This window comes from Meriones unguiculatus, chromosome 5 (assembly GCF_030254825.1).
Source record: "Meriones unguiculatus strain TT.TT164.6M chromosome 5, Bangor_MerUng_6.1, whole genome shotgun sequence".
Classification (NCBI taxonomy): domain Eukaryota; kingdom Metazoa; phylum Chordata; class Mammalia; order Rodentia; family Muridae; genus Meriones; species Meriones unguiculatus.
The window spans coordinates 77,632,577-77,659,493 of record NC_083353.1 but is presented as its reverse complement, the minus strand read 5'-3'; positions in this window follow the sequence as shown (position 1 = coordinate 77,659,493).

The following is a 26,917-nucleotide window of genomic DNA, read 5'->3' as shown; positions in this document are numbered from 1 at the left end:
TTCTGGGGTAATTTCGTTGGAAGTTTATATTTGTGTTCTCGAGTGATTTTGGTGGAAGGGAATTTTTTGTGCTCTGGGGTTATTTCTTTGGAAGCGAATTTATTGTGTTTTCAGGTGATTTGATTAAAAGCGAATTTTTTGTGTTTTAGGGTTATTTCGTTGGAAGCGAATTTTTTGTACTTTGGTGTGATTTTTTGGAAGCGAATTTCTTGACTTCTGAGGTAATTTCTTTGGAAGCGAATTTTTTGTGTTCTCGGGTGATTTCGATGGAAATGAATTTTTTATGTTTTAGGGGGATTTCGTTGGAGGCGAATTTTTTGTGCTCTGTGGTGATTTCATTGGAAGCGAATATTTGTGTTCCTTAGTAATTTTGTTGGAAGCGAATTTTTTGTGTTCTCCGGTTTTTTTGATGGAAGGAAATTTTTGAAGTAGGGGGTCATTTGGTTGGAAGCATGTTTTCTGTGCTCTAGAGTCGTTTCGTTGCAAGCGAATTTTTTATGTTCTCGGAGGATTTCGTTGGATGCAAATATTTTGTGCTTTGTGGTGATTTTGTTGGAAGCAAATTTCTTGTGTTCTGGGGTAATTTCTTGGAAGCAAATTTTTTGTGTTCTGGGGTGATTTCGATGGAAGGCAATATTTGTGTTCTCTGGTGATTTCGTTGGAAGCGAATATTTGTGTTTCCGGTAATTTCCTTGGAAGCGTGTCTTCTGTGCTCTGGAGTCATGTCATTGGAAGCTAAATTTTTGTGTTCTGCGGTGATTTCTTTGTAAGCAAATATTTGTGTTCACCGGTGATTTCGTTGGAAGGGAATTTTTTGTGTTTTGTGGTAATTTCGTTGGAAGCGAAATTTTTGATTTCTGGGGCTATTTCGTTGGAAGTGAATTTTTGTGTTCTGGGTTAATTTCTTTGGAAGCGAATTTTTTTGTCTTCTGGGGTGATTTCGATGGAAGGCAATATTTGTGTTCTCTGGTGATTTCGTTGGAAGCGAATATTTGTGTTTCCGGTAATTTTGTTGGAAGCGAATTTTTTGTGTTCTCGGGTGATTTCGATGGAAGCAAAATTTTGAAGTATGGGGACATTTCGTTAGAAGCGTGTTTTCTGTGCTCTGGAGACATTTCGTTGGAAGCGAATTTTTGGTTCTCTGGGGTGATTTCGTTGGAAGCGAATTTTTCGTTCTCTGGGGTGATTTCGTTGGAAGCGAATATTTGTGTTCTCAGGAGATTTCGTTGCAAGCGAATTTTTTGTGTTCTGGGGTAATTTCGTTGGAAGCGAATTTTTTGTGTTCGCCGTTTTTTTCGATGGTAGCAAATTTTTGAAGTAGTGGGTCATTTCCTTGGAAGCGTGTTTTCTGTGCACTGGAGTCATTTCGTTGGAAGCAAATTTTTTGTGCTCTGGGGTGATTTATTTGGAAACGAATTTTTTGGTTTTTTTTGGGTTATTTCATTGAAAGCGAATTTTTTTGTGTTCGAGGGTGATTTCGTTGGAAGCGAATTTTTTGTGCTCTGGGGTGATTTCATTGGAAGCGATTTTCTTGTGTTCTGGGGTAATTTCGTTGGAAGCGAATTTTTTGTTTTCTGGGGTAATTTCGTTGGAAGCGAATTTTTTGTGTTCTCAGGTAATTTCGATGGAAACAAAGTTTTGAAGTATGGGGTCATTTCGTTGGAAGCGATTTTCTTGTGTTCTGGGGTAATTTTGTTGGAATTGAATTTTTCTGTGTTCTCTGGTGATTTCGATTGAAGCGAATTTTTTCTGTTCTCAGGTGATTTCGATGGAAGGAAATTTTTTTGTTTTCTGGATTGATTTCGTTGGAAGCGAATTTTTTGTGTTCTGGGGTAATTTCCTTGGAAGAGAATTTTTTGTGTTCTGTGGTGATTTCGTTGGAAGCGTGTTTTCAGTGTTATGGAGTCATTTCTTTGGAAGAGAAATTTTTGTGTTCTAGGGTGATTTCTTTGGAAGCGAATTTTTTCTGTTCTGGGGTGATTTCGTTGGAAGCGAATTTTTGTGTTCTGGGGTAATTTCTTTGGAAGCAAATTTTTTTTTCTGGGGTGATTTCGTTGGAAGCGAATGTTTGTGTTTCCAGGTGAGTTTTTTTGGAAGCGAATTTTTTGTGTTCTCCATTTTTCTCGATGAAAGCAAATTTTTGAAGTAGGGGGTCATTTCGTTGGAAGCGGGTTTTCTGTGCTCTGGAGTCATTTCATTGGAAGCAATTTTTTGGGATTCTTGGGTCATTTCGTTGGAAGCGAATTTTTTGTGTTCTGGGGTAATTTCGTTGGAAGCGAATTTTTTGTGTCTTATGTGATTTCGATGGAAGCAAATTTTTGAAGTATGGGGTCATTTCTTTGGAAGCGAATAATTTGTGCTCTGGAGTGATTTCGTTGGAAGCGAATTTCTTGTCTTCTGGGGTAATTTCTAAGGAAGCAAATTTTTTTGTGTTCTGGGTTAATTTTGTTGGAAGCAAATTTTTTGTGCTCGGTGGTGATTTCGTTGGAAGCGAATTTTTTGTGTTCTGGGGTGATTTCGTTGGAATCATGTTTTCAGTGTTCTGGAGTCATTTCGGTGGATGCGAAATTTTTGTGTTCTAGGGTGATTTCTTTGGAAGCAAATTTTTTTTTGTTCTGGGGAGGTTTCGTTGGAAGCAAATTTTTGTATTCTGGGGTAATTTTTTGGAAGTAAATTTTTTTGTTCTGGGGTGATTTCGATGGAAGATAATTTTTATTTTCTAGGGTGATTTCTTTGGAAGCGAATTTTTTGTGTTCTGGGGTAATTTCTTTGGAAGCGAAATTTTTGTGTTCTCGGGTGATTTCGATGGAAGCAAATTTTTCAAGTAGGGGGTCATTTTGTTGAAAGCGTGTTTTCTGTGCTCTGGAGTCATTGCGTTGGGAGCGAATTTTTTGTGTTCTGGGGTGATTTCTTTGGAAGCGAATTTTTTGTGTTCTGGGGTCATTTCTTTGGAAGTCTATATTTGTGTTCTCGAGTGATTTTGTTGGAAGGGAATTTTTTTTGCTCTGGGGTGATTTCTTTGGAAGTGAATTTATTGTGTATTCGGGTGATTTGATTGAAATCAAATTTTTTGTGTTTTAGGGTTATTTCGTTGGAAGCGAATTTTTTGTGTTTTGGTTTGATTTTGTTGGAAGCGAATTTCTTGACTTCTGGGGTAATTTCTTTGGAAGCGAATTTTTTGTGTTCTCGGGTGTTTTCGATGGAAGCGAATTTTTTATATTCTAGGGGGATTTCGTTGGAAGCGAATTTTTTGCTTTGGGGTGATTTCGTTTTAAGCGAATTTCTTGTGTTCTTGCGTAATTTCGTTGGAAACGAATTTTTTGGGTTCTCGGTTGATTTCGATGGAAGCGAATTTTTGAAGTAAGGGGTCATTTCATTGGAAGCATGTTTTCTGTGCTCTAGAGTCGTTTCATTGCAAGCGAATTTTTTATGTTCTCGGGGGATTTCGTTGCAAGCGAATTTTTTGTGCTCTGGCGTCATTTCGTTGGAAGCGAATATTTGTGTTCCTGAGTAATTTTGTTGGAAGCGAATTTTTTGTGTTCTCCATTTTTTTCGATGGAAGCAAATTTTTGAAGTAGGGGTTCATTTCGTTGGAAGCGTGTTTTCTTTGCTCTGGAGTCATTTCGTTGGAAGCAAATTTTTGGGATTCTGGGGTCATTTCGTTGGCTGCGAATTTTTTGTGTTCTGTGGTAATTTCGTTGGAAGCGAATTTTTTGTGTTCTGGGGTAATTTCGTTGGAAGCGAATTTTTTGTGTTCTTATGTGATTTCGATGGAAGCAAATTTTTGAAGTATGGGGTCATTTCTTTGGAAGCGAATAATTTGTGCTCTGGGGTGATTTCGTTGGAAGCGACTTTCTTGTCTTCTGGGGTAATTTCTAAGGAAGCGAATTTTTTTGTGTTCTGGGTTAATTTTGTTGGAAGCAAATTTTTTGTGCTCGGGGGTGATTTCGTTGGAAGCGAATTTTTTGTGTTCTGGGGTGATTTCGTTGGAATTGTGTTTTCAGTGTTCTGGAGTCATTTCGTTGGATGCGAAATTTTTGTGTTTTAGGGTGATTTCTTTGGAAGCAAATTTTTTGTGTTGTAGGGCGGTTTCATTGGAAGCGAATTTTTGTGTTCTGGGTAATTTTTTGGAAGCAAATTTTTTGGTTCTGGGGTGATTTCGATGGAAGATAATTATTTATGTTCTAGGGTGATTTCTTTGGAAGCGAATTTTTTGTGCTTTCGGGTGATTTCGTTAGAAGCGAATGTTTGTGTTCCCAGGTGATTTTGTCGGAAGCGAATTTTTTGTGTTCTGAGGTAATTACGTTGGAAGCAATTTTTTTGTATTCTCGGGTGATTTCGTTGAAAGTGAATTTTTTGTGTTCTACAATGATGTCGTTGGCAGCGAATTTTTTGTGTTCTGGGGTAATTTCTTTGGAAGCGAATTTTTTGTGTTCTCGGGTGATTTCGATGGAAGCAAATTTTTGAAGTGGGGGGTCATTTCGTTCTAAGCGTGTTTTCTGTGCTCTGGAGTCATTTGTTTGGAAGCCAAGTTTTTGTGCTCTGGGGTGATTTCGTTGGAAATGAATATTTGTGTTCTCAGGAGACTTCGTTGGAAAAGAATTTTTTGTCTTCTTGGGTAATATCTTTGGAAGAGAATTTTTTTGTGTTCTTCGGTTTTTTCGATGTAAGCAAATTTTTGAAGTGGGGGCCATTTCGTTGGAAGCATGTTTTCTGTGCTCTGGAGTCATTTCGTTGGGAGCCAATTTTTGGGGTTCTGGGGTGACTTTGTTGGAAGCGAATTTCTTGTGTTCTGGGGTAATTTCTTTGGAAGCGAATTTTTTTGTGTTCTGGGGTAATTTTGTTGGAATCAAATTTTTTGTGTTCTGGGGTAATATTGTTGGAAGCGAATTTTTTGTGTTCTGGGATGATTTCGTTGGAAGCCTGTTTTCTCTGTTCTGGATTCATTTCGATGGAATGGAAATTTTTGTGTTTTGTGGTGATTTCTTTGGAAGCAAATTTTTTGTGTTCTGGGATGATTTCGTTGGAAGCGAATTTTTTGTATTCTGTTGTAATTAACTTGGAAGCCAATTTTTTGTGTTCTCGGTTGATTTCGTTGAAAGAGAATTTTTTGTGTTCTAGGGTGATTTCGTTGAAAGGGAATTTTTGTGTTTTGGGGTGATTTCTTTGGAAGCAAATTTTTCTGTTCTGGGATGATTTCGTTGGAAGCGAATTTTTTGTATTCTGTTGTAATTAACTTGGAAGCCAATTTTTTGTGTTCTCGGTTGATTTCGTTGAAAGAGAATTTTTTGTGTTCTAGGGTGATTTCGTTGAAAGGGAATTTTTGTGTTCTGGGGTAATTTCTTTGGAAGTGAATTTTTTGTGTTCTGGGGTGATTTCGATGGAAGCAATTTTTTTCTGTCCTGGGGTAATTTCATTGGAAGCCAATATTTTTGTTCTCGGGTGATTTTGTTGAAAGGGAATTTTTTTGTGTTCTGGGGTGATTTCGTTGGAGGCGAATTTTTTGTGTACTCGGGTGATATCGTTGGAAGCAAATTTTTGAAATATGGGGTCATTTCATTGGAAGCGTGTTTTCTGTGCTCTAGAGACATTTCGTTGGAAGTGAATTTTTTGTTCTCTGGGGTGATTTAGTTGGAAGCGAAATTTTTGTGTTCTAGGGTGTTTTCTTTGGAAGCGAATTTTTGTGTTTTGGGGTGATTTCGTTGGAAGCGAATTTTTGTGTTCTGGGGTAATTTCTTTGGAAGCAAATTTTTTTGTTCTTGAGTCATTTCATTGAAAGCTAATTTTTTGTCTTCTCCGGTATTTTCGTTGGAAGCGAATTTTTTGTGTTCTCGGGTGAGTTCGTTGAAAGCGAATTTTTTGTGTTCAGGGGTGATTTGGTTCGGAGCGAATTTTTTGTCTTCTGTGGTGATTTCGATGGAAGCGATTTTTTTTATGTTTCATGGTGATTTCGTTTGAAGGGAATTTTTTGTGTTCTGGGGTCATTTCCTTGGATGCGTGTTTTCTGTGCTCTGGAGTCATTTCGTTGGAAGCGAATTTTTTGTGCTCTGCGGTGATTTTGTTGGAAGCGAATATTTGTGTTCTCAGGAGATTTCGATGCAAGCGAAATTTTTGTCTTCTGGGGTGATTTTGTTGGAAGAGAATTTTTTGTGTTCTCGGGTGTTTTCGTTGATGGGGAATTTTTGTGTTCTATAATGATTTCGTCGAAAGGGAATTTTTTGTGCTCTGGGGTGATTTTGTTGGAAGCGAATTTTTTTGTTCTCGGGTGATTTAGTTGAAAGGGAATTTTTTGTGCTCTGGGGTGATTTCTTTGGAGGCAAATTTTTTGTGTTCTCGGGTGATTTCGTTGGAATCAAATTTTTGAAGTATGGGGTCATTTCGTTGGAAGCGTGTTTTTTGTGTTCTGGAGTCATTTCAGTGAAAGCGAATTTTTTGTGTTCTGGGGTGATTTTTTGGAAGTGAATTTTTTGTGTTCTGGGGTCATTTCATTGGAAGCGTGTTTTCTGTGCTCTGGAGTCATTTGTTTGGAAGCCAATTTTTTGTGCTCTGGGGTGATTTCGTTGGAAATGAATATTTGTGTTCTCAGGAGACTTCTTTGGAAAAGAATTTTTGTCTTCTTGGGTAATATCGTTGGAAGAGAATTTTTTTGTGTTCTTCAGTTTTTTCGATGTAAGCAAATTTTTGAAGTAGGGGGTCATTTCGTTGGAAGCGTGTTTTCTGTGCTCTGGAGTCATTTCATTGGAAGCAAATTTTTGGGGTTCTGGGGTGATTTCGTTGGAAGCGAATTTCTTGTGTTCTGGGGTAATTTCTTTGGAAGCGAATTTTTTTGTGTTCTGGGGTAATTTTGTTGGAATCAAATTTTTTGTCTTCTGGGGTAATATTTTTGGAAGCGAATTTTTTGTGTTCTGGGATGATTTCGTTGGAAGCCTGTTTTCTCTGTTCTGGATTCATTTCGATGGAATGGACATTTTTGTGTTCTGGGGTGATTTCTTTGGAAGCAAATTTTTTGTGTTCTGGGATGATTTCTTTGGAAGCGAATTTTTTGTATTCTGTTGTAATTAACTTGGAAGCCAATTTTTTGTGTTCTCGGTTGATTTCGTTGAAAGAGAATTTTTTGTATTCTAGGGTGATTTCGTTGAAAGGGAATTTTTGTGTTCTGGGGTAATTTCTTTGGAAGCAAATTTTTTTGTTCTGGGGTGATTTTGATGGAAGCGAATTTTTTATGTTCTAGGGTGATTTCTGTGGAAGCGAATTTTTTGTGCTCTGGGGTGATTTCGTTGGAAGCGAATGTTTGTGTTCCCGGGTGATTTTGTTGGAAGCAATTTTTTGTGTTCTGGAGGGCTTTAGTTAGAAGCGTGTTTTCTGTCCTCTTTAGTCGTTTCGTTGGAAGGGAATTTTTGTGCTCTGGGGCGATTTCCTTGGAAGTGAATTTATTGTGTTCTCTGGTGATTTGGTTGAAAGCAATTTTTTTGTGTTTTAGGGTGATTTCGTAAGCAGCGAATTTTTTGTGCTTTGTTGTGATTTCGTTGGAAGCGAATTTTTTGTGCTCTGGGATGATATCTTTGGAAGCGAATATTTGTGTTCTCAGGAGATTTCCTTGAAAAGAATTTTTTGTTTTCTGGGTTAATTTCTTTGGAAGCGAATTTTTTGTGTTCTCGTGTGATTTCGATGGAAGCAAATTTTTGAAGTATCTGATCATTTTGTTGGAAGCATGTTTTCTGTGCTCTGGAGTCATTTCATTGAAAGCTAATGTTTTGTGTTCTCCGGTATTTTCGTTGGAAGCGAATTTTTTGTGTTCTCGGGTGAGTTCGTTGAAAGCGAATTTTTTGTGTTCAGGGGTGATTTGGTTCGGAGCGAATTTTTTGTCTTCTGTGGTTATTTCGATGGAAGCGATTTTTTTTATGTTTCATGGTGATTTCGTTTGAAGGGAATTTTTTGTGTTCTGCGGTCATTTCCTTGGATGCGTGTTTTCTGTGCTGTGGAGTCATTTCATTGGAAGCGAATTTTTTGTGCTCTGCGGTGATTTTGTTGGAAGCGAATATTTGTGTTCTCAGGAGATTTCGATGCAAGTGAAATTTTTGTCTTCTGGGGTGATTTTGTTGAAAGGGAATTTTTTGTGCTCTGGGGTGATTTCTTTGGAAGCGAATTTTTTGTGTTCTCGTGTGATTTCGATGGAAGCAAATTTTTGAAGTATGGAGTCATTTCGTTGGAAGCGTGTTTTTTGTGCTCTGGAGTCATTTCAGTGAAAGCGAATTTTTTGTGTTCTGGGGTCATTTCTTTGGAAGCGAACTTTTTGTCTTCTATGGTGATTTCGATGGAAGCGAGTTTTTTATGTTCTAGGGTGATTTCGTTGGAAGGGAATTTTTTGTGTTCTGGGGTCATTTCATTGGAAGTGTGTTTTCTGTGCTCTGGAGTCATTTCTTTGGACGCGAATTTTTTGTGCTCTGGGTGATTTCGTTGGAAGGGAATTTTTTGTGTTCTCGGGTGATTTCATTGAAAGGGAATGTTTGTGTTCTAGGGTGATTTCGATGGAATCGAATTTTTTGTGCTCTGTGATGATATCTTTGGAAGCGAATATTTGTGTTCTCCGGAGATTTCGTTCGAAAAGAATTTTTTGTCTTCTGGGGTAATATCGTTGGAAGAGAATTTTTTGTGTTCTCTGGTTTTTTCGATGAAAAGAAATTTTTGAAGTAGTGGGTCATTTCGTTGGAAGCGTGTTTTCTGTGCTCTGGAGTCATTTCGTTGGAAGCGAATTTTTTGTGCTCTGGGGTGATTTCGATGGAAGCGAGTATTTTGTCTTCTGTGGTGATTTCGATGGAAGGGATTTTTTTATGTTCTAGGGTGATTTCGTTTGAAGCAAATTTTTGTGTTCTGGGGTATTTTTGTTGGAAGCGAATTTTTTGTGTTCAGGGGTGTTTTGGTTCGGAGCTAATTTTTTGTTTTCTGTGGTGATTTCGATGGAAGCGATTTTTTTTATGTTTCAGGGTGATTTAGTTTGAAGGGAATTTTTTGTGTTCTGGGGTCATTTCCTTGGATGCGTGGAAATTAACCCAGAGCACAAAAAATTCGCTTCCAACGAAATGACTCCACAGCACAGAAAACCCGCTTCCAACGAAAAGACCCCATACTTCAAAAATTTGCTTCAATCGAAATCACCCGAGAACACAAAAAATTCGCCTCCAATGAAATCACCCCAGAGCAAAAAAAATTTGCTTCCAACGAAATGACTCCATAGCACAGAAAACATGCTTCCAACGAAATGACCCCATACTTCAAAAATTTGCTTTCATCGAAATCAACCGAGAACACAAAAAATTTGCTTCTAACGAAATTATCCCAGAACACATAAAATTCGCTTGCAACGAAATTTTCTGAGAACACCTATATTCGCATCCAACAAAATTACCACAGAACACAAAAAATTCGCTTCCAACGAAATAACTCCAGAGCACAGAAAACAAACATCCAACGAAAGGACCCCATATTTCAAAAATTTCCTTCCATCGAAATCACCCAAGAACACAAAAAATTCGCTTCTAACGATATTACCCCAGAACACAAAAAATTCTTTTACAACGAAATCTCCTAATAACACAAATATTTGCTTCCATAGAAATCATCCCAGAGAAAAAAAAATTCGCTTCCAAAAAATCATCCTAGAAAACAAAAAATTTGCTCCCAACGAAATCACCTCAGAACACAAAAAATTCGCTTGCAACGAAATCTCCTAAGAACACAAATATTCACTTGCAACGAAAAAAACCCCAGAGCACAAAAATTCGCTTCCAACGAAATGACTCCAGAGCACAGAAAACACACTTCTAACGAAATGACCCCCTACTTCAAAAATTTGCTTCCATCGAAAAAAACGGAGAACACAAAAAATTCTCTTCCAACAATATTACCCAAGAATACAAAAAATTCTTTTCCAACAAAATCTCCTGAGAACACAAGCATTCGCTTCCAAAGGTATCATCCCAGAGTAGAAAATATCGCTTCCAATGAAATCACCCTAGAACACAAAAATTCCCTTTCAACGAAATCACCCAAGAACACAAAAAATTCGCTTCCAACGAAATCACCCAAGAACACAAAAAATTCGCTTCCAACGAAATTAACCCAGAACACAAAAAATTTGATTCCAAAGAAATCTCCTGATAACTCCAATATTTGCTTCCAAAGGAATCATCCAGAGCACAAAAATTTTGCTTTCAACGAAATTACCCGAGAACACAAAATATTCGCTTCCAACGAAATTATCCCGAACACAAAAAATTAGCTTTAAAGGAAATCACCTGAGAACACAACAAATTCGCTTCCAACAAAATCACCCCAGAGCACAAAAAATTCACTTCCAATGAAATGACTCCAGAGCACAGAAAACACACTTCCAATGAAAGGACCCCAGAACACAAAAAGTTCACTTCCAACGAAATCACAGTAGAACATAAAAAATTCGCTTTCAACGAAATCACCCGAGAACACAAAAAATTCGCTTCCAACCAAATCAACCCAGAACACAAAAAATTCGTTTCCAAAGAAATGACTCCAGAGCACAGAAAACACGCTTCCAACGAAATGACCCCATATTTCAAAGATTTGCTTCCATCGAAATCACCCGAGACACAAAAAATTCACTTATAACGAAATTACCCCAGAACACAAAAAATTCGCTTCCATTGAAATCTCTTGAGAACACAAATATTCGCTTCCAAAGAAAGCATCCCAGAGCACGAAAACTTCGCTTACAACGAAATCACCCTACAACACAAAAAATTCCCTTTCAACGAAATCACCGGAGAACACAAAAAATTCGCTTCCAAAGAAATCAACTCAGAGCACAAAAAATTCGCTTCCAACGAAATGACTCCAGGGCACAGAAAACACGCTTCCAACGAAATGACACCCTACTTCAAAAATATGTTTCCATTGAAATCACCTGAGAACACCAAAAATTCGCTTCCAACGAAATTACAACAAAACGCAAAAAATTCGCTTGCAACGAAATCTCCTGAGAACACAAATATTCGCTTCCAACGAAATAACCCCAGAGCATAAAAAATTCGCATCCAACGAAATTACCCCAGAACACAAAAAATTCTTTTCCAACGAAATCTCCTGAGAACACAAATATTCGCTTCCAACCAAATCACCCCAGAGCACAGAAAACACGCTTCCAACGAAATGATCGCCTATTTCAAAAATTTGCTTCCCTCGAAAAATCCTGAGAACACAAAAATTTCTCTTCCAACGAAATTACCCCAGAACACAAAAAATTCGCTTACAATGAAATCTCCTGAGAATACAAATATTCGCTTCCAAAGAAAACATCCCAGAGCACAAAAAGTTCGCTTCCAACTATATCAACTCAGAGCACAAAAAATTCGCTTCCAACGAAATGATTCCAGGGCACAGAAAACACGCTTCCAACGAAATGACCCCATACCTCAAAAATTTGCTACCATGGAAATCACCCCAGAACACAAAAAATTCGCTTGCAACGAAATCTCGTGAGAACACAAATATTCGCTTCCAACGAAATCACCTCAGAGCACAAAAAATTCGCTTCAAACGAAATGACTCCAGAGCACAGAAAACACGCTTCCAAAGAAATGACACCCTACTTCAAAAATTTGCTTCCATCGAAAAAACCGGAGAACACAAAAAATTTTCTTCCAACGATATTACCCCAGAGGCAAAAAATTCTTTTCCAACGAAATCTCCAGAGAACACAAATATTCGCTTCCAAAGATATCATCCCAGAGTAGAAAAAATTCGCTTCCAACGAAATCACAGTAGAACATAAAAAATTCGCTTTCAACGAAATCACCCGAGAACACAAAAAATTCGCTTCCAACCAAATCACCCCAGAGCACAAAAAATTCACTTCCAATGAAATCACCCTAGAACATAAAAAATTCGCTTTCAACGAAATCACCCCAGAACACAAAATATTCGCTTCCAACGAAATTATCCCAGAACACAAAAAATTCGCTTCATCCGAAATCACCACAGAGCACAAAAAATTCGCTTCCAACGAAATTAACCCAGAACACAACAAATTCGCTTCCAACAAAATCACACCAGAGCACAAAAAAATCGCTTCCAACGAAATGACTCCAGAGCACAGAAAACACGCTTCCAACGAAAAGACCCCATACTTCAAAAATTTGCTTCAATCGAAATCACCCGAGAAGACAAAAAATTCGCTTCCAACGATATTACCCCAGAACACAAAAATTTCTTTTACAACGAAATCTCCTGATAACACAAATATTTGCTTCCATAGAAATCATCCCAGAGAAAAAAAAATTCGCTTCCAAAGAAATCATCCTAGAACACAAAAAATTCGCTCCCAACGAAATCACCTCAGAACACAAGAAATTCGCTTGCAACGAAATCTCCTGAAAACACAAATATTCGCTTGCAACGAAAAAACCCCAGAGCACAAAATTTCACTTTAAACGAAATGACTCCAGAGCACAGAAAACACGCTTCCAACGAAATGACACCCTACTTCAAAAAATTGCTTCCATTGAAAAAACCGGAGAACACAAAAAATTCTCTTCCAACAATATTACCACAGAAGACAAAAAATTCTTTTCCAATGAAATCTCCTGAGAACACAAATATTAGCTTCCAAAGGTATCATCCCAGACTAGAAATATCGCTTCCAACAAAATCACCCTAGAACACAAAAATTCCCTTTCAACGAAATCACCCAAGGACACATAAATTCGCTTCCAACGAAATCACCCAAGAACACAAAAAATTCGCTTCCAACGAAATCACCCCAGAACACAAAAAATTCGCTTCCAACAAAATGACTCAATAGCACAGAATGCACGATTCTAACAAAATGACCCCCTATTTCAATAATTTGCTTCCATCGAAAAAACCGGAGAACACAAAAAATTCGCTTCCAACGAAATTACCCAGAAAACAAAAATTTCTTTTCCAACGTATTCTCCTGGGAACACAAATATTCGCTTCCAACGAAATCACCCAAGAGCACAAAAAATTCGTTTCCAACGAAATGACTCCAGGGCACAGAAAACACGCTTCAAATGAAATGACCCCCTACTTCAAAAATTGTTTTCGTTTTAAATCACATGAGAACACAAAAAATTTGCTTCCAACAAAATTACCCCTGAACACAAAAAAAATTCGCTTGCAACGAAATCTACTGAGAACACAAATATTTGCTTCCAACGAGATCACCCCAGAGCACAAAAAATTCGCTTCCAACGAAATGACTCCAGAGCACAGAAAACACGCTTCCAAAGAAATGACCCCATACTTCAAAAATTTGCTTCCATCGACAAAACCGGACAACACAAAAAATTCACTTCCAACGAAATTACCCCAGAAGAGAAAAAATTCGCTTCCAAACAAATCACACTATAACACAAAAAAATTCCCTTTCAAGGAAATCACCCGAGAACACAAAAAATTCGATGCCAACGAAATTACCCCAGAACACAAGAAATTCCTTCCAATGAAATCACCACAGAGCAAAAAAATTTGCTTGCAAAGAAATCACCCCAAAGCACAAAAAATTCGCTTCCAACGAAATGACCCCATACTTCAAAAATTTGCTTCCATCGAAATCACCTGAGAACACAAATATTAGCTTCCAAAGATATCATCCCAGAACACAAAAAATTCGCTTCCAAAGAAATCACCCTAGAACATAAAAAAATCGCTTCCATCGAAATCACCACAGAAGACAAAAAATTTGCTTCCAAATAAATCACCCCATAACACAAAAAATTTGCTTCCAATGAAATCACCCTAGAACATAAAAAATTCGCTTTCAACGAAATCACCCCAGAACACAAAATATTCGCTTCCAACGAAATTATCCCAGAACACAAAAAATCCGCTTCCTCCGAAATCACCACAGAGCACAAAAAATTCGCTTCTAACGAAATTAACCCAGAACACAAAAAATTTGCTTCCAACAAAATCACCCCAGAGCAGAAAAAATTCGCTTCCAACGAAAAGACTCCAGAGCACAGAAAACACGCTTCCAACGAAAAGACCCCATACTTCAAAAATTTGCTTCCATCGAAAAAACCGGAGAACACAAAAAATTCTCTTCCAACAATATTACCCAAGAAGACAAAAAATTATTTTCCAACAAAATCTCCTGAGAACACAAATATTCGCTTCCAAAGGTATCATCCCAGAGTAGAAAATATCGCTTCCAATGAAATCACCCTAGAACACAAAAATTCCCTTTCAACGAAATCACACAAGAACACAAAAAATTCGCTTCCAACGAAATCACCCAAGAACACAAAAAATTCGCTTCCAACGAAATTAACACAGAACACAAAAAATTCGCTTCCAACGAAATCTCCTGATAACAACAATATTCGCTTCCAAAGGAATCATCCTGAGCACAAAAATTTTGCTTTCAACGAAATCACCCGAGAACACAAAATATTCGCTTCCAACGAAATTACCCCGAACACAAAAAAATTAGCTTTAAAGGAAATCACCTGAGAACACAACAAATTCGCTTCCAACAAAATCACCCCAGAGCACAAAAAATTCACTTCCAATGAAATGACTCCAGAGCACAGAAAACACACTTCCAATGAAAGGACCCCAGAACACAAAAAGTTCACTTCCAACGAAATCACAGTAGAACATAAAAAATTCGCTTTCAACGAAATCACCCGAGAACACAAAAAATTCGCTTCCAACCAAATCAAGCCAGAACACAAAAAATTCGTTTCCAAAGAAATGACTCCAGAGCACAGAAAACACGCTTCCAACGAAATGACCCCATATTTCAAAGATTTGCTTCAATCGAAATCACCCGAGACACAAAAAATTCACTTATAACGAAATTACCCCAGAACACAAAAAATTCGCTTCCATTGAAATCTCTTGAGAACACAAATATTCGCTTCCAAAGAAAGCATCCCAGAGCACGAAAACTTCGCTTACAACGAAATCACCCTACAACACAAAAAAATCCCTTTCAACGAAATCACCCGAGAACACAAAAAATTCGCTTCCAAAGAAATCAACTCAGAGCACAAAAAATTCGCTTCCAACGAAATGACTCCAGGGCACAGAAAACACGCTTCCAACGAAATGACCCCCTACTTCAAAAATATGTTTCCATTGAAATCACCTGAGAACACCAAAAATTCGCTTCCAACAAAATTACAACAAAACGCAAAAAATTCGCTTGCAACGAAATCTCCTGAGAACACAAATATTCGCTTCCAACGAAATAACCCCAGAGCATAAAAAATTCGCATCCAACGAAATTACCCCAGAACACAAAAAATTCTTTTCCAACGAAATCTCCTGAGAACACAAATATTCGCTTCCAACGAAATCACCCCAGAGCACAGAAAACATGCTTCCAACGAAATGATCGCCTATTTCAAAAATTTGCTTCCATCGAAAAATCCTAAGAACACAAAAATTTCTCTTCCAACGAAATTACCCCAGAACACAAAAAATTCGCTTCCATTGAAATCTCGTGAGAACACAAATATTCGCTTCCAAAGAAAGCATCCCAGAGCACGAAAACTTCGCTTACAACGAAATCACCCTACAACACAAAAAATTCCGTTTCAACGAAATCACCCGAGAACACAAAAAATTCGCTTCCAAAGAAATCAACTCAGAGCACAAAAAATTCGCTTCCAACGAAATGACTCCAGGGCACAGAAAACACGCTTCCAACGAAATGACCCCCTACTTCAAAAATATGTTTCCATTGAAATCACCTGAGAACACCAAAAATTCGCTTCCAACGAAATTACAACAAAACACAAAAAATTCGCTTGCAACGAAATCTCCTGAGAACACAAATATTCGCTTCCAACGAAATAACCCCAGAGCATAAAAAATTCGCATCCAACGAAATTACCCCAGAACACAAAAAATTCTTTTCCAACGAAATCTCCTGAGAACACAAATATTCGCTTCCAACGAAATCACCCAAGAACACAAAAAATTCGCTTCCAACGAAATTAACCCAGAACACAAAAAATTTGCTTCCAAAGAAATCTCCTGATAACACCAATATTCGCTTCCAAAGGAATCATCCAGAGCACAAAAATTTTGCTTTCAACGAAATTACCCGAGAACACAAAATATTCGCTTCCAACGAAATTATCCCGAACACAAAAAATTAGCTTTAAAGGAAATCACCTGAGAACACAACAAATTCGCTTCCAACAAAATCACCCCAGAGCACAAAAAATTCACTTCCAATGAAATGACTCCAGAGCACAGAAAACACACTTCCAATGAAAGGACCCCAGAACACAAAAAGTTCACTTCCAACGAAATCACAGTAGAACATAAAAAATTCGCTTTCAACGAAATCACCCGAGAACACAAAAAATTCGCTTCCAACCAAATCAACCCAGAACACAAAAAATTCGTTTCCAAAGAAATGACTCCAGAGCACAGAAAACACGCTTCCAACGAAATGACCCCATATTTCAAAGATTTGCTTCCATCGAAATCACCCGAGACACAAAAAATTCACTTATAACGAAATTACCCCAGAACACAAAAAATTCGCTTCCATTGAAATCTCTTGAGAACACAAATATTCGCTTCCAAAGAAAGCATCCCAGAGCACGAAAACTTCGCTTACAACGAAATCACCCTACAACACAAAAAATTCCCTTTCAACGAAATCACCGGAGAACACAAAAAATTCGCTTCCAAAGAAATCAACTCAGAGCACAAAAAATTCGCTTCCAACGAAATGACTCCAGGGCACAGAAAACACGCTTCCAAAGAAATGACACCCTACTTCAAAAATATGTTTCCATTGAAATCACCTGAGAACACCAAAAATTCGCTTCCAACGAAATTACAACAAAACGCAAAAAATTCGCTTGCAACGAAATCTCCTGAGAACACAAATATTCGCTTCCAACGAAATAACCCCAGAGCATAAAAAATTCGCATCCAACGAAATTACCCCAGAACACAAAAAATTCTTTTCCAACGAAATCTCCTGAGAACACAAATATTCGCCTCCAACGAAATCACCCCAGAGCACAGAAAACACGCTTCCAACGAAATGATCGCCTATTTCAAAAATTTGCTTCCATCGAAAAATCCTAAGAACACAAAAATTTCTCTTCCAACAAAATTACCCCAGAACACAAAAAATTCGCTTCCATTGAAATCTCGTGAGAACACAAATATTCGCTTCCAAAGAAAGCATCCCAGAGCACGAAAACTTCGCTTACAACGAAATCACCCTACAACACAAAAAATTCCGTTTCAACGAAATCACCCGAGAACACAAAAAATTCGCTTCCAAAGAAATCAACTCAGAGCACAAAAAACTCGCTTCCAACGAAATGACTCCAGGGCACAGAAAACACGCTTCCAACGAAATGACCCCCTACTTCAAAAATATGTTTCCATTGAAATCACCTGAGAACACCAAAAATTCGCTTCCAACGAAATTACAACAAAACACAAAAAATTCGCTTGCAACGAAATCTCCTGAGAACACAAATATTCGCTTCCAACGAAATAACCCCAGAGCATAAAAAATTCGCATCCAACGAAATTACCCCAGAACACAAAAAATTCTTTTCCAACGAAATCTCCTGAGAACACAAATATTCGCTTCCAACGAAATCACCCAAGAACACAAAAAATTCGCTTCCAACGAAATTAACACTGAACACAAAAAATTCGCTTCCAACGAAATCTCCTGATAACACCAATATTCGCTTCCAAAGGAATCATCCAGAGCACAAAAATTTTGCTTTCAACGAAATCACCCGAGAACACAAAATATTTGCTTCCAACGAAATTACCCCGAACACAAATAATTAGCTTTAAAGGAAATCACCTGAGAACACAACAAATTCGCTTCCAACAAAATCACCCCAGAGCACAAAAAATTCACTTCCAATGAAATGACTCCAGAGCACAGAAAACACACTTCCAATGAAAGGACCCCAGAACACAAAAAGTTCACTTCCAACGAAATCACAGTAGAACATAAAAAATTCGCTTTCAACGAAATCACCCGAGAACACAAAAAATTCGCTTCCAACCAAATCAACCCAGAACACAAAAAATTCGTTTCCAAAGAAATGACTCCAGAGCACAGAAAACACGCTTCCAACGAAATGACCCCATATTTCAAAGATTTGCTTCAATCGAAATCACCCGAGACACAAAAAATTCACTTATAACGAAATTACCTCAGAACACAAAAAATTCGCTTCCATTGAAATCTCTTGAGAACACAAATATTCGCTTCCAAAGAAAGCATCCCAGAGCACGAAAACTTCGCTTACAACGAAATCACCCTACAACACAAAAAATTCCCTTTCAACGAAATCACCCGAGAACACAAAAAATTCGCTTCCAAAGAAATCAACTCAGAGCACAAAAAATTCGCTTCCAACGAAATGACTCCAGGGCACAGAAAACACGCTTCCAAAGAAATGACCCCCTACTTCAAAAATATGTTTCCATTGAAATCACCTGAGAACACCAAAAATTCGCTTCCAACGAAATTACAACAAAACGCAAAAAATTCGCTTGCAACGAAATCTCCTGAGAACACAAATATTCGCTTCCAACGAAATAACCCCAGAGCATAAAAAATTCGCATCCAATGAAATTACCCCAGAACACAAAAAATTCTTTTCCAACGAAATCTCCTGAGAACACAAATATTCGCCTCCAAGGAAATCACCCCAGAGCACAGAAAACACGCTTCCAACGAAATGATCGCCTATTTCAAAAATTTGCCTCCATGGAAAAATCCTGAGAACACAAAAATTTCTCTTCCAACGAAATTACCCCAGAACACAAAAAATTCGCTTCCATTGTAATCTCTTGAGAACACAAATATTCGCTTCCAAAGAAAGCATCCCAGAGCACGAAAACTTCGCTTACAACGAAATCACCCTACAACACAAAATTTCCCTTTCAATGAAATCACCCGAGAACACAAAAAATTCGCTTCCAAAGAAATCAACTCAGAGCACAAAAAATTCGCTTCCAACGAAATGACTCCAGGGCACAGAAGACACGCTTCCAACGAAATGACCCCATACCTCAAAAATTTGCTACCATGGAAATCACCCCAGAACACAAAAAATTCTCTTGCAACGAAATCTCGTGAGAACACAAATATTCGCTTCCAACGAAATCACCTCAGACCACAAAAAATTCGCTTCCAACGAAATGACTCCAGAGCATAGAAAACACGCTTCCAACGAAATGACCCCCTACTTCAAAAATTTGCTTCCATCGAAAAAACCGGAGAACACAAAAAATTTTCTTCCAACGATATTACCCCAGAAGGCAAAAAATTCTTTTCCAACGAAATCTCCAGAGAACACAAATATTCGCTTCCAAAGATATCATCCCAGAGTAGAAAAAATTCGCTTCCAACGAAATCACTCTAGAACACAAAAATTCCCTTTCAACGAAATCACCCCAGAACACAAAAAATTCGCTTACAACGAAATGACTCAGGAGCACAGAAAACACGCTTCCAACAAAATGATCCTATACTTCAAAAATTTGCTTCCATCGAAATCACCCGAGAACACAAATATTCGCTTCCAAAGATATTACCCCAGAACACAAAAATTTCTTTTACAACGAAATCTCTTGATAACACAAATATTTGCTTCCATAGAAATCATCCCAGAGAAAAAAAAATTCGCTTCAAAAGAAATCATCCTAGAACACAAAAAATTCGCTCCCAAAGAAATCACCTCAGAACACAAGAAATTCGCTTGCAACGAAATCTCCTGGGAACACAAATATTCGCTTGCAACGAAAAAACCCCAGAGCACAAAATTTCGCTGCAAACGAAATGACTCCAGAGAACAGAAAACACGCTTCCAACGAAATGACACCCTACTTCAAAAAATTGCTTCCATTGAAAAAACCGGAGAACACAAAAAATTCTCTTCCAGCAATATTACCACAGAAGACAAAAATTCTTTTCCAATGAAATCTCCTGAGAACACAAATATTAGCTTCCAAAGGTATCATCCCAGAGTAGAAATATCGCTTCCAACAAAATCACCCTAGAACACAAAAATTCCCTTTCAACGAAATCACCCAAGGACACATAAATTCGCTTCCAACGAAATCACCCCAGAGCACAAAAAATTTGCTTCCAACGAAATGACTCCAGAGCTCAGAAAACACGCTTCCAAAGAAATGACCCCATATTTCAAAAATTTGCTTCCATCGAAATCACCCAAGAACACAAAAAATTCGCTTCCAACGAAATCACCCCAGAACACAAAAAATTCGCTTCCAACGAAATGACTCAATAGCACAGAATACACGATTCTAACAAAATGACCCCCTATTTCAATAATTTGCTTCCATCGAAAAAACCGGAGAACACAAAAAATTCGCTTCCAACGAAATTACCCAGAAAACAAAAATTTCTTTTCCAACGTATTCTCCTGGGAACACAAATATTCGCTTCCAACGAAATCACCCCAGAGCACAAAAAATTCGTTTCCAACGAAATGACTCCAGGGCACAGAAAACACGCTTCAAATGAAATGACCCCCTACTTCAAAAATTATTTTCGTTTTAAATCACATGAGAACACAAAAAATTTGCTTCCAACGAAATTACCCCTGAACACAAAAAAATTCGCTTGCAACGAAATCTACTGAGAACACAAATATTTGCTTCCAACGAGATCACCCCAGAGCACAAAAAATTCGCTTCCAACGAAATGACTCCAGAGCACAGAAAACACGCTTCCAAAAAAATGACACCATACTTCAAAAATTTGCTTCCATCAACAAAACCGGACAACACAAAAAATTCACTTCCAACGAAATTACCCCAGAAGAGAAAAAATTCGCTTGCAACGAAATCTTCTGAGAATACAAATATTCGCTTCCAACGAAATCACCCCAGAACACAAAAAATTCGCTTCCAAACAAATCACACTATAACACAAAAAAATTCCCTTTCAAGGAAATCACCCGAGAACACAAAAAATTCGATGCCAACGAAATTACCCCAGAACACAAGAAATTCCTTCCAATGAAATCACCACAGAGCAAAAAAATTTGCTTGCAAAGAAATCACCCCAAAGCACAAAAAATTCGCTTCCAACGAAATGACCCCATACTTCAAAAATTTGCTTCCATCGAAATCACCTGAGAACACAAATATTAGCTTCCAAAGATATCATCCCAGAACACAAAAAATTCGCTTCCAAAGAAATCACCCTAGAACATAAAAAAATCGCTTCCATCGAAATCACCACAGAAGACAAAAAATTTGCTTCCAAATAAATCACCCCATAACACAAAAAATTCGCTTCCAATGAAATCACCCTAGAACATAAAAAATTCGCTTTCAACGAAATCACCCCAGAACACAAAATATTCGCTTCCAACGAAATTATCCCAGAACACAAAAAATCTGCTTCCTCCGAAATCACCACAGAGCACAAAAAATTCGCTTCTAACGAAATTAACCCAGAACACAAAAAATTTGCTTCCAACAAAATCACCCCAGAGCAGAAAAAATTCGCTTCCAACGAAAAGACTCCAGAGCACAGAAAACACGCTTCCAACGAAAAGACCCCATACTTCAAAAATTTGCTTCAATCGAAATCACCCGAGAACACAAAAAATTCGCTTCCAACGAAATCACCCCAGAGCACAAAAAATTCGCTTCCAACGAAATGTCTCCAAAGCACAGAAAACACGCTTCCAACGAAATGACCCCATACTTCAAATATTTGCTACCATGGAAATCACGCCAGAACACAAAAAATTCGCTTGCAACGAAATCTTGTGAGGACACAAATATTCGCTTCCAACGAAGTCACCTCAGAGCACAAAAAATTCTCTTCCAACGAAATAACTCCAGAGCACAGAAAACACAATCCAACGAAAGGACCCCATATTTCAAAAATTTCCTTCCATCGAAATCACCCAAGAACACAAAAAATTCGCTTCCAACGATATTACCCCAGAACACAAAAAATTCTTTTCCAACGAAATCTCCTGATAACACCAATAATTGCTTCCAAAGAAATCATACCAGAGAAAAAAAAATTCGCTTCCAAAAAAATCATCCTAGAACACAAAAAATTCACTTTGAACGATATCACCCGAGAACACAAAAAATTCGCTTCCAACGAAATCACCCCAAAGCACAAAAAATTCGCTTCCAACGAAATGACTCCAAAGCACAGAAAACACGATCCAACGAAATGACCCCATACTTCAAAAATTTGCTACCATGGAAATCATCCCAGAACACAAAAAATTCGCTTGCAACGAAATCTTGTGAGGACACAAATATTCGCTTCCAACGAAATCACCTCAGGGCACAAAAAATTCGCTTCCAAACAAATCACCCTAGAACATAAAAAAATCGCTTCCATCGAAATCACCACAGAAGACAAAAAATTTGCTTCCAACCAAATCACCCCAGAGCACAAAAAATTCGCTTCCAATGAAATCACCCTAGAACATAAAAAATTCGCTTTCAACGAAATCACCCCAGAACACAAAATATTCGCTTCCAACGAAATTATCCCAGAACACAAAAAATTCGCTTCCTCTGAAATCACCACAGAGCACAAAAAATTCGCTTCCAACGAAATTAACCCAGAACACAAAAAATTTGCTTCCAACAAAATCACCCCAGAGCAGAAAAAATACGCTTCCAACGAAAAGACTCCAGAGCACAGAAAACACGCTTCCAACGAAAAGACCCCATACTTCAAAAATTTGCTTCAATCGAAATCACCCGAGAACACAAAAAATTCGCTAACAACGAAATCACCCCAGAGCACAAAAAATTCGCTTCCAACGAAATGACTCCAGAGCACAGAAAACACGCTTCCAACGAAATGACCCCATACTTCAAAAATTTGCTACCATGGAAATCACCCCAGAACACAAAAAATTCGCTTGCAACGAAATCTTGTGAGGACACAAATATTCGCTTCCAACGAAGTCACCTCAGAGCACAAAAAATTCTCTTCCAACGAAATAGATCCAGAGCACAGAAAACACAATCCAACGAAAGGACCCCATATTTCAAAAATTTCCTTCCATCGAAATCACCCAAGAACACAAAAAATTCGCTTCCAACGATATTACCCCAGAACACAAAAAATTCTTTTCCAACGAAATCTCCTGATAACACCAATAATTGCTTCCAAAGAAATCATACCAGAGAAAAAAAAATTCGCTTCCAAAAAAATCATCCTAGAACACAAAAAATTCACTTTGAATGATATCACCCGAGAACACAAAAAATTCGCTTCCAACGAAATCACCCCAAAGCACAAAAAATTCGCTTCCAACGAAATGACTCCAAAGCACAGAAAACACGATCCAACGAAATGACCCCATACTTCAAAAATTTGCTACCATGGAAATCATCCCAGAACACAAAAAATTCGCTTGCAACAAAATCTTGTGAGGACACAAATATTCGCTTCCAACGAAATCACCTCAGGGCACAAAAAATTCGCTTCCAAACAAATCACACTATGACACAAAAAATTCCCTTTCAACGAAATCACCCGAGAACACAAAAAATTCGATGCCAACGAAATTACCTCAGAACACAAGAAATTCCTTCCAACGAAATCACCACAGAGCAAAAAAATTTGCTTCCAAAGAAATCACCCCAAACCACAAAAATTCGCTTTCAACGAAATGACCCCATACTTCAAAAATTTGCTTCCATCGAAATCACCCGAGAACACAAATATTAGCTTCCAAAAATATCATCCCAGAACACAAAAAATTCGCTTCCAACCAAATCACCCTAGAACATAAAAAAATCGCTTCCATCGAAATCACCACAGAAGACAAAAAATTTGCTTCCAACCAAATCACCCCAGAGCACAAAAAATTCGCTTCCAATGAAATCACCCTAGAACATAAAAAATTCGCTTTCAACGAAATCACCCCAGAACACAAAATATTCGCTTCCAACGAAATTATCCCAGAACACAAAAAATTCGCTTCCTCCGAAATCACCACAGAGCACAAAAAATTCGCTTCCAACGAAATTAACCCAGAACACAAAAAATTTGCTTCCAACAAAATCACCCCAGAGCAGAAAAAATACGCTTCCAACGAAAAGACTCCAGAGCACAGAAAACACGCTTCCAACGAAAAGACCCCATACTTCAAAAATTTGCTTCAATCGAAATCACCCGAGAACACAAAAAATTAGCTAACAACGAAATCACCCCAGAGCACAAAAAATTCGCTTCCAACGAAATGACTCCAGAGCACAGAAAACACGCTTCCAACGAAATGACCCCATACTTCAAAAATTTGCTACCATGGAAATCACCCCAGAACACAAAAAATTCGCTTGCAACGAAATCTTGTGAGGACACAAATATTCGCTTCCAACGAAATCATCTCAGAGCACAAAAAATTCGCTTCCAACGAAATAACTCCAGAGCACAGAAAACACACATCCAACGAAAGGAAACCATATTTCAAAAATTTCCTTCCATCGAAATCACCCGAGAACACAAAAAATTCGCTTCCAACGATATTACCCCAGAAAACAAAAAATTCTTTTCCAATGAAATCTCCTGATAACACCAATATTTGCTTCTAAAGAAATCATACCAGAGAAAAAAAATTCGCTTCCAAAAAAATCATCCTAGAACACAAAATATTTCCTTTGAACGATATCACCCGAGAACACAAAAAATTCGCTTCCAACGAAATCACCTCAGAACACAAAAAATTCGCTTGCAACGAAATCTCCTGAGAACACAAATATTCGCTTCAAACGAAAAAATCCCAAGCACAAAAAATTCGCTTCCAACGAAATGACTCCAGGGCACAGAAAACACGCTTCAAATGAAATGACCCCCTACTTCAAAAATTAGTTTCTATCGAAATCACATGAGAACACAAAAAAGTGCTTCCAACGAAGTTACCCCTGAACACAAAAAAATTCGCTTGCAACGAAATCTACTGAGAACACAAATATTTGCTTCCAACGAGATCACCCCAAAGCACAAAAAATTCGCTTCCAACGAAATGACTCCAGAGCACAGAAAACACGCTTCCAAAGAAATGACCCCATACTTCAAAAATTTGCTTCCATCGAAAAAACCGGACAACACAAAAAATTCACTTCCAACGAAATTACCCCAGAAGAGAAAAAATTCGCTTGCAACGAAATCTTCTGAGAATACAAATATTCGCTTCCAACGAAATCACCCCAGAACACAAAAAATTCGCTTCCAAACAAATCACACTATAACACAAAAAATTCCCTTTCAACGAAATCACCCGAGAACACAAAAAATTCGATGCCAACGAAATTACCCCAGAACACAAGAAATTCCGTCCAACGAAATCACCACAGAGCAAAAAAATTTGCTTCCAAAGAAATCACCCCAAACCACAAAAATTCGCTTCCAACGAAATGACCCCATACTTCAAAAATTTGCTTCCATCGACAAAACCGGGCAACACAAAAAATTCACTTCCAACGAAATTACCCCAGAAGAGAAAAAATTCGCTTGCAACGAAATCTTCTGAGAACACAAATATTCGCTTGCAACGAAAAAACCCCAGAGCACAAAAAATTCGCTTCCGATGAAGTGACTCCAGAGCACACAAAACACGCTTCCTAAAAAATGACCCCCTACTTCAAAAATTTGCTTGCATCTTAAAAACCGGAGAACACAAAAAATTCTCTTCCAACAATATTACCCCAGAAGACAAAAAATTCTTTTCCAACAAAATCTCCTGAGAACACAAATATTCGCTTTCAAAGATATCATCCAAGAGTAGAAAATATCGCATCCAACGAAATCACCCTAGAACACAAAAATTCCCTTTCAATGAAATCACCCGAGAACACAAAAAAATTCGCTTCCACGAAATAATTCCAGAGGACAAAAAATTTGCTTCATACAAAGGGACTCCAGAGCACAAATAACACGCTTCCAATGAAATGTCTCCAAAGCACAGAAAACACGCTTCCAACGAAATGACCCCATACTTCAAATATTTGCTACCATGGAAATCACGCCAGAACACAAAAAATTCGCTTGCAACGAAATCTTGTGAGGACACAAATATTCGCTTCCAACGAAGTCACCTCAGAGCACAAAAAATTCTCTTCCAACGAAATAACTCCAGAGCACAGAAAACACAATCCAACGAAAGGACCCCATATTTCAAAAATTTCCTTCCATCGAAATCACCCAAGAACACAAAAAATTCGCTTCCAACGATATTACCCCAGAACACAAAAAATTCTTTTCCAACGAAATCTCCTGATAACACCAATAATTGCTTCCAAAGAAATCATACCAGAGAAAAAAAAATTCGCTTCCAAAAAAATCATCCTAGAACACAAAAAATTCACTTTGAACGATATCACCCGAGAACACAAAAAATTCGCTTCCAACGAAATCACCCCAAAGCACAAAAAATTCGCTTCCAACGAAATGACTCCAAAGCACAGAAAACACGATCCAACGAAATGACCCCATACTTCAAAAATTTGCTACCATGGAAATCATCCCAGAACACAAAAAATTCGCTTGCAACGAAATCTTGTGAGGACACAAATATTCGCTTCCAACGAAATCACCTCAGGGCACAAAAAATTCGCTTCCAAACAAATCACCCTAGAACATAAAAAAATCGCTTCCATCGAAATCACCACAGAAGACAAAAAATTTGCTTCCAACCAAATCACCCCAGAGCACAAAAAATTCGCTTCCAATGAAATCACCCTAGAACATAAAAAATTCGCTTTCAACGAAATCACCCCAGAACACAAAATATTCGCTTCCAACGAAATTATCCCAGAACACAAAAAATTCGCTTCCTCTGAAATCACCACAGAGCACAAAAAATTCGCTTCCAACGAAATT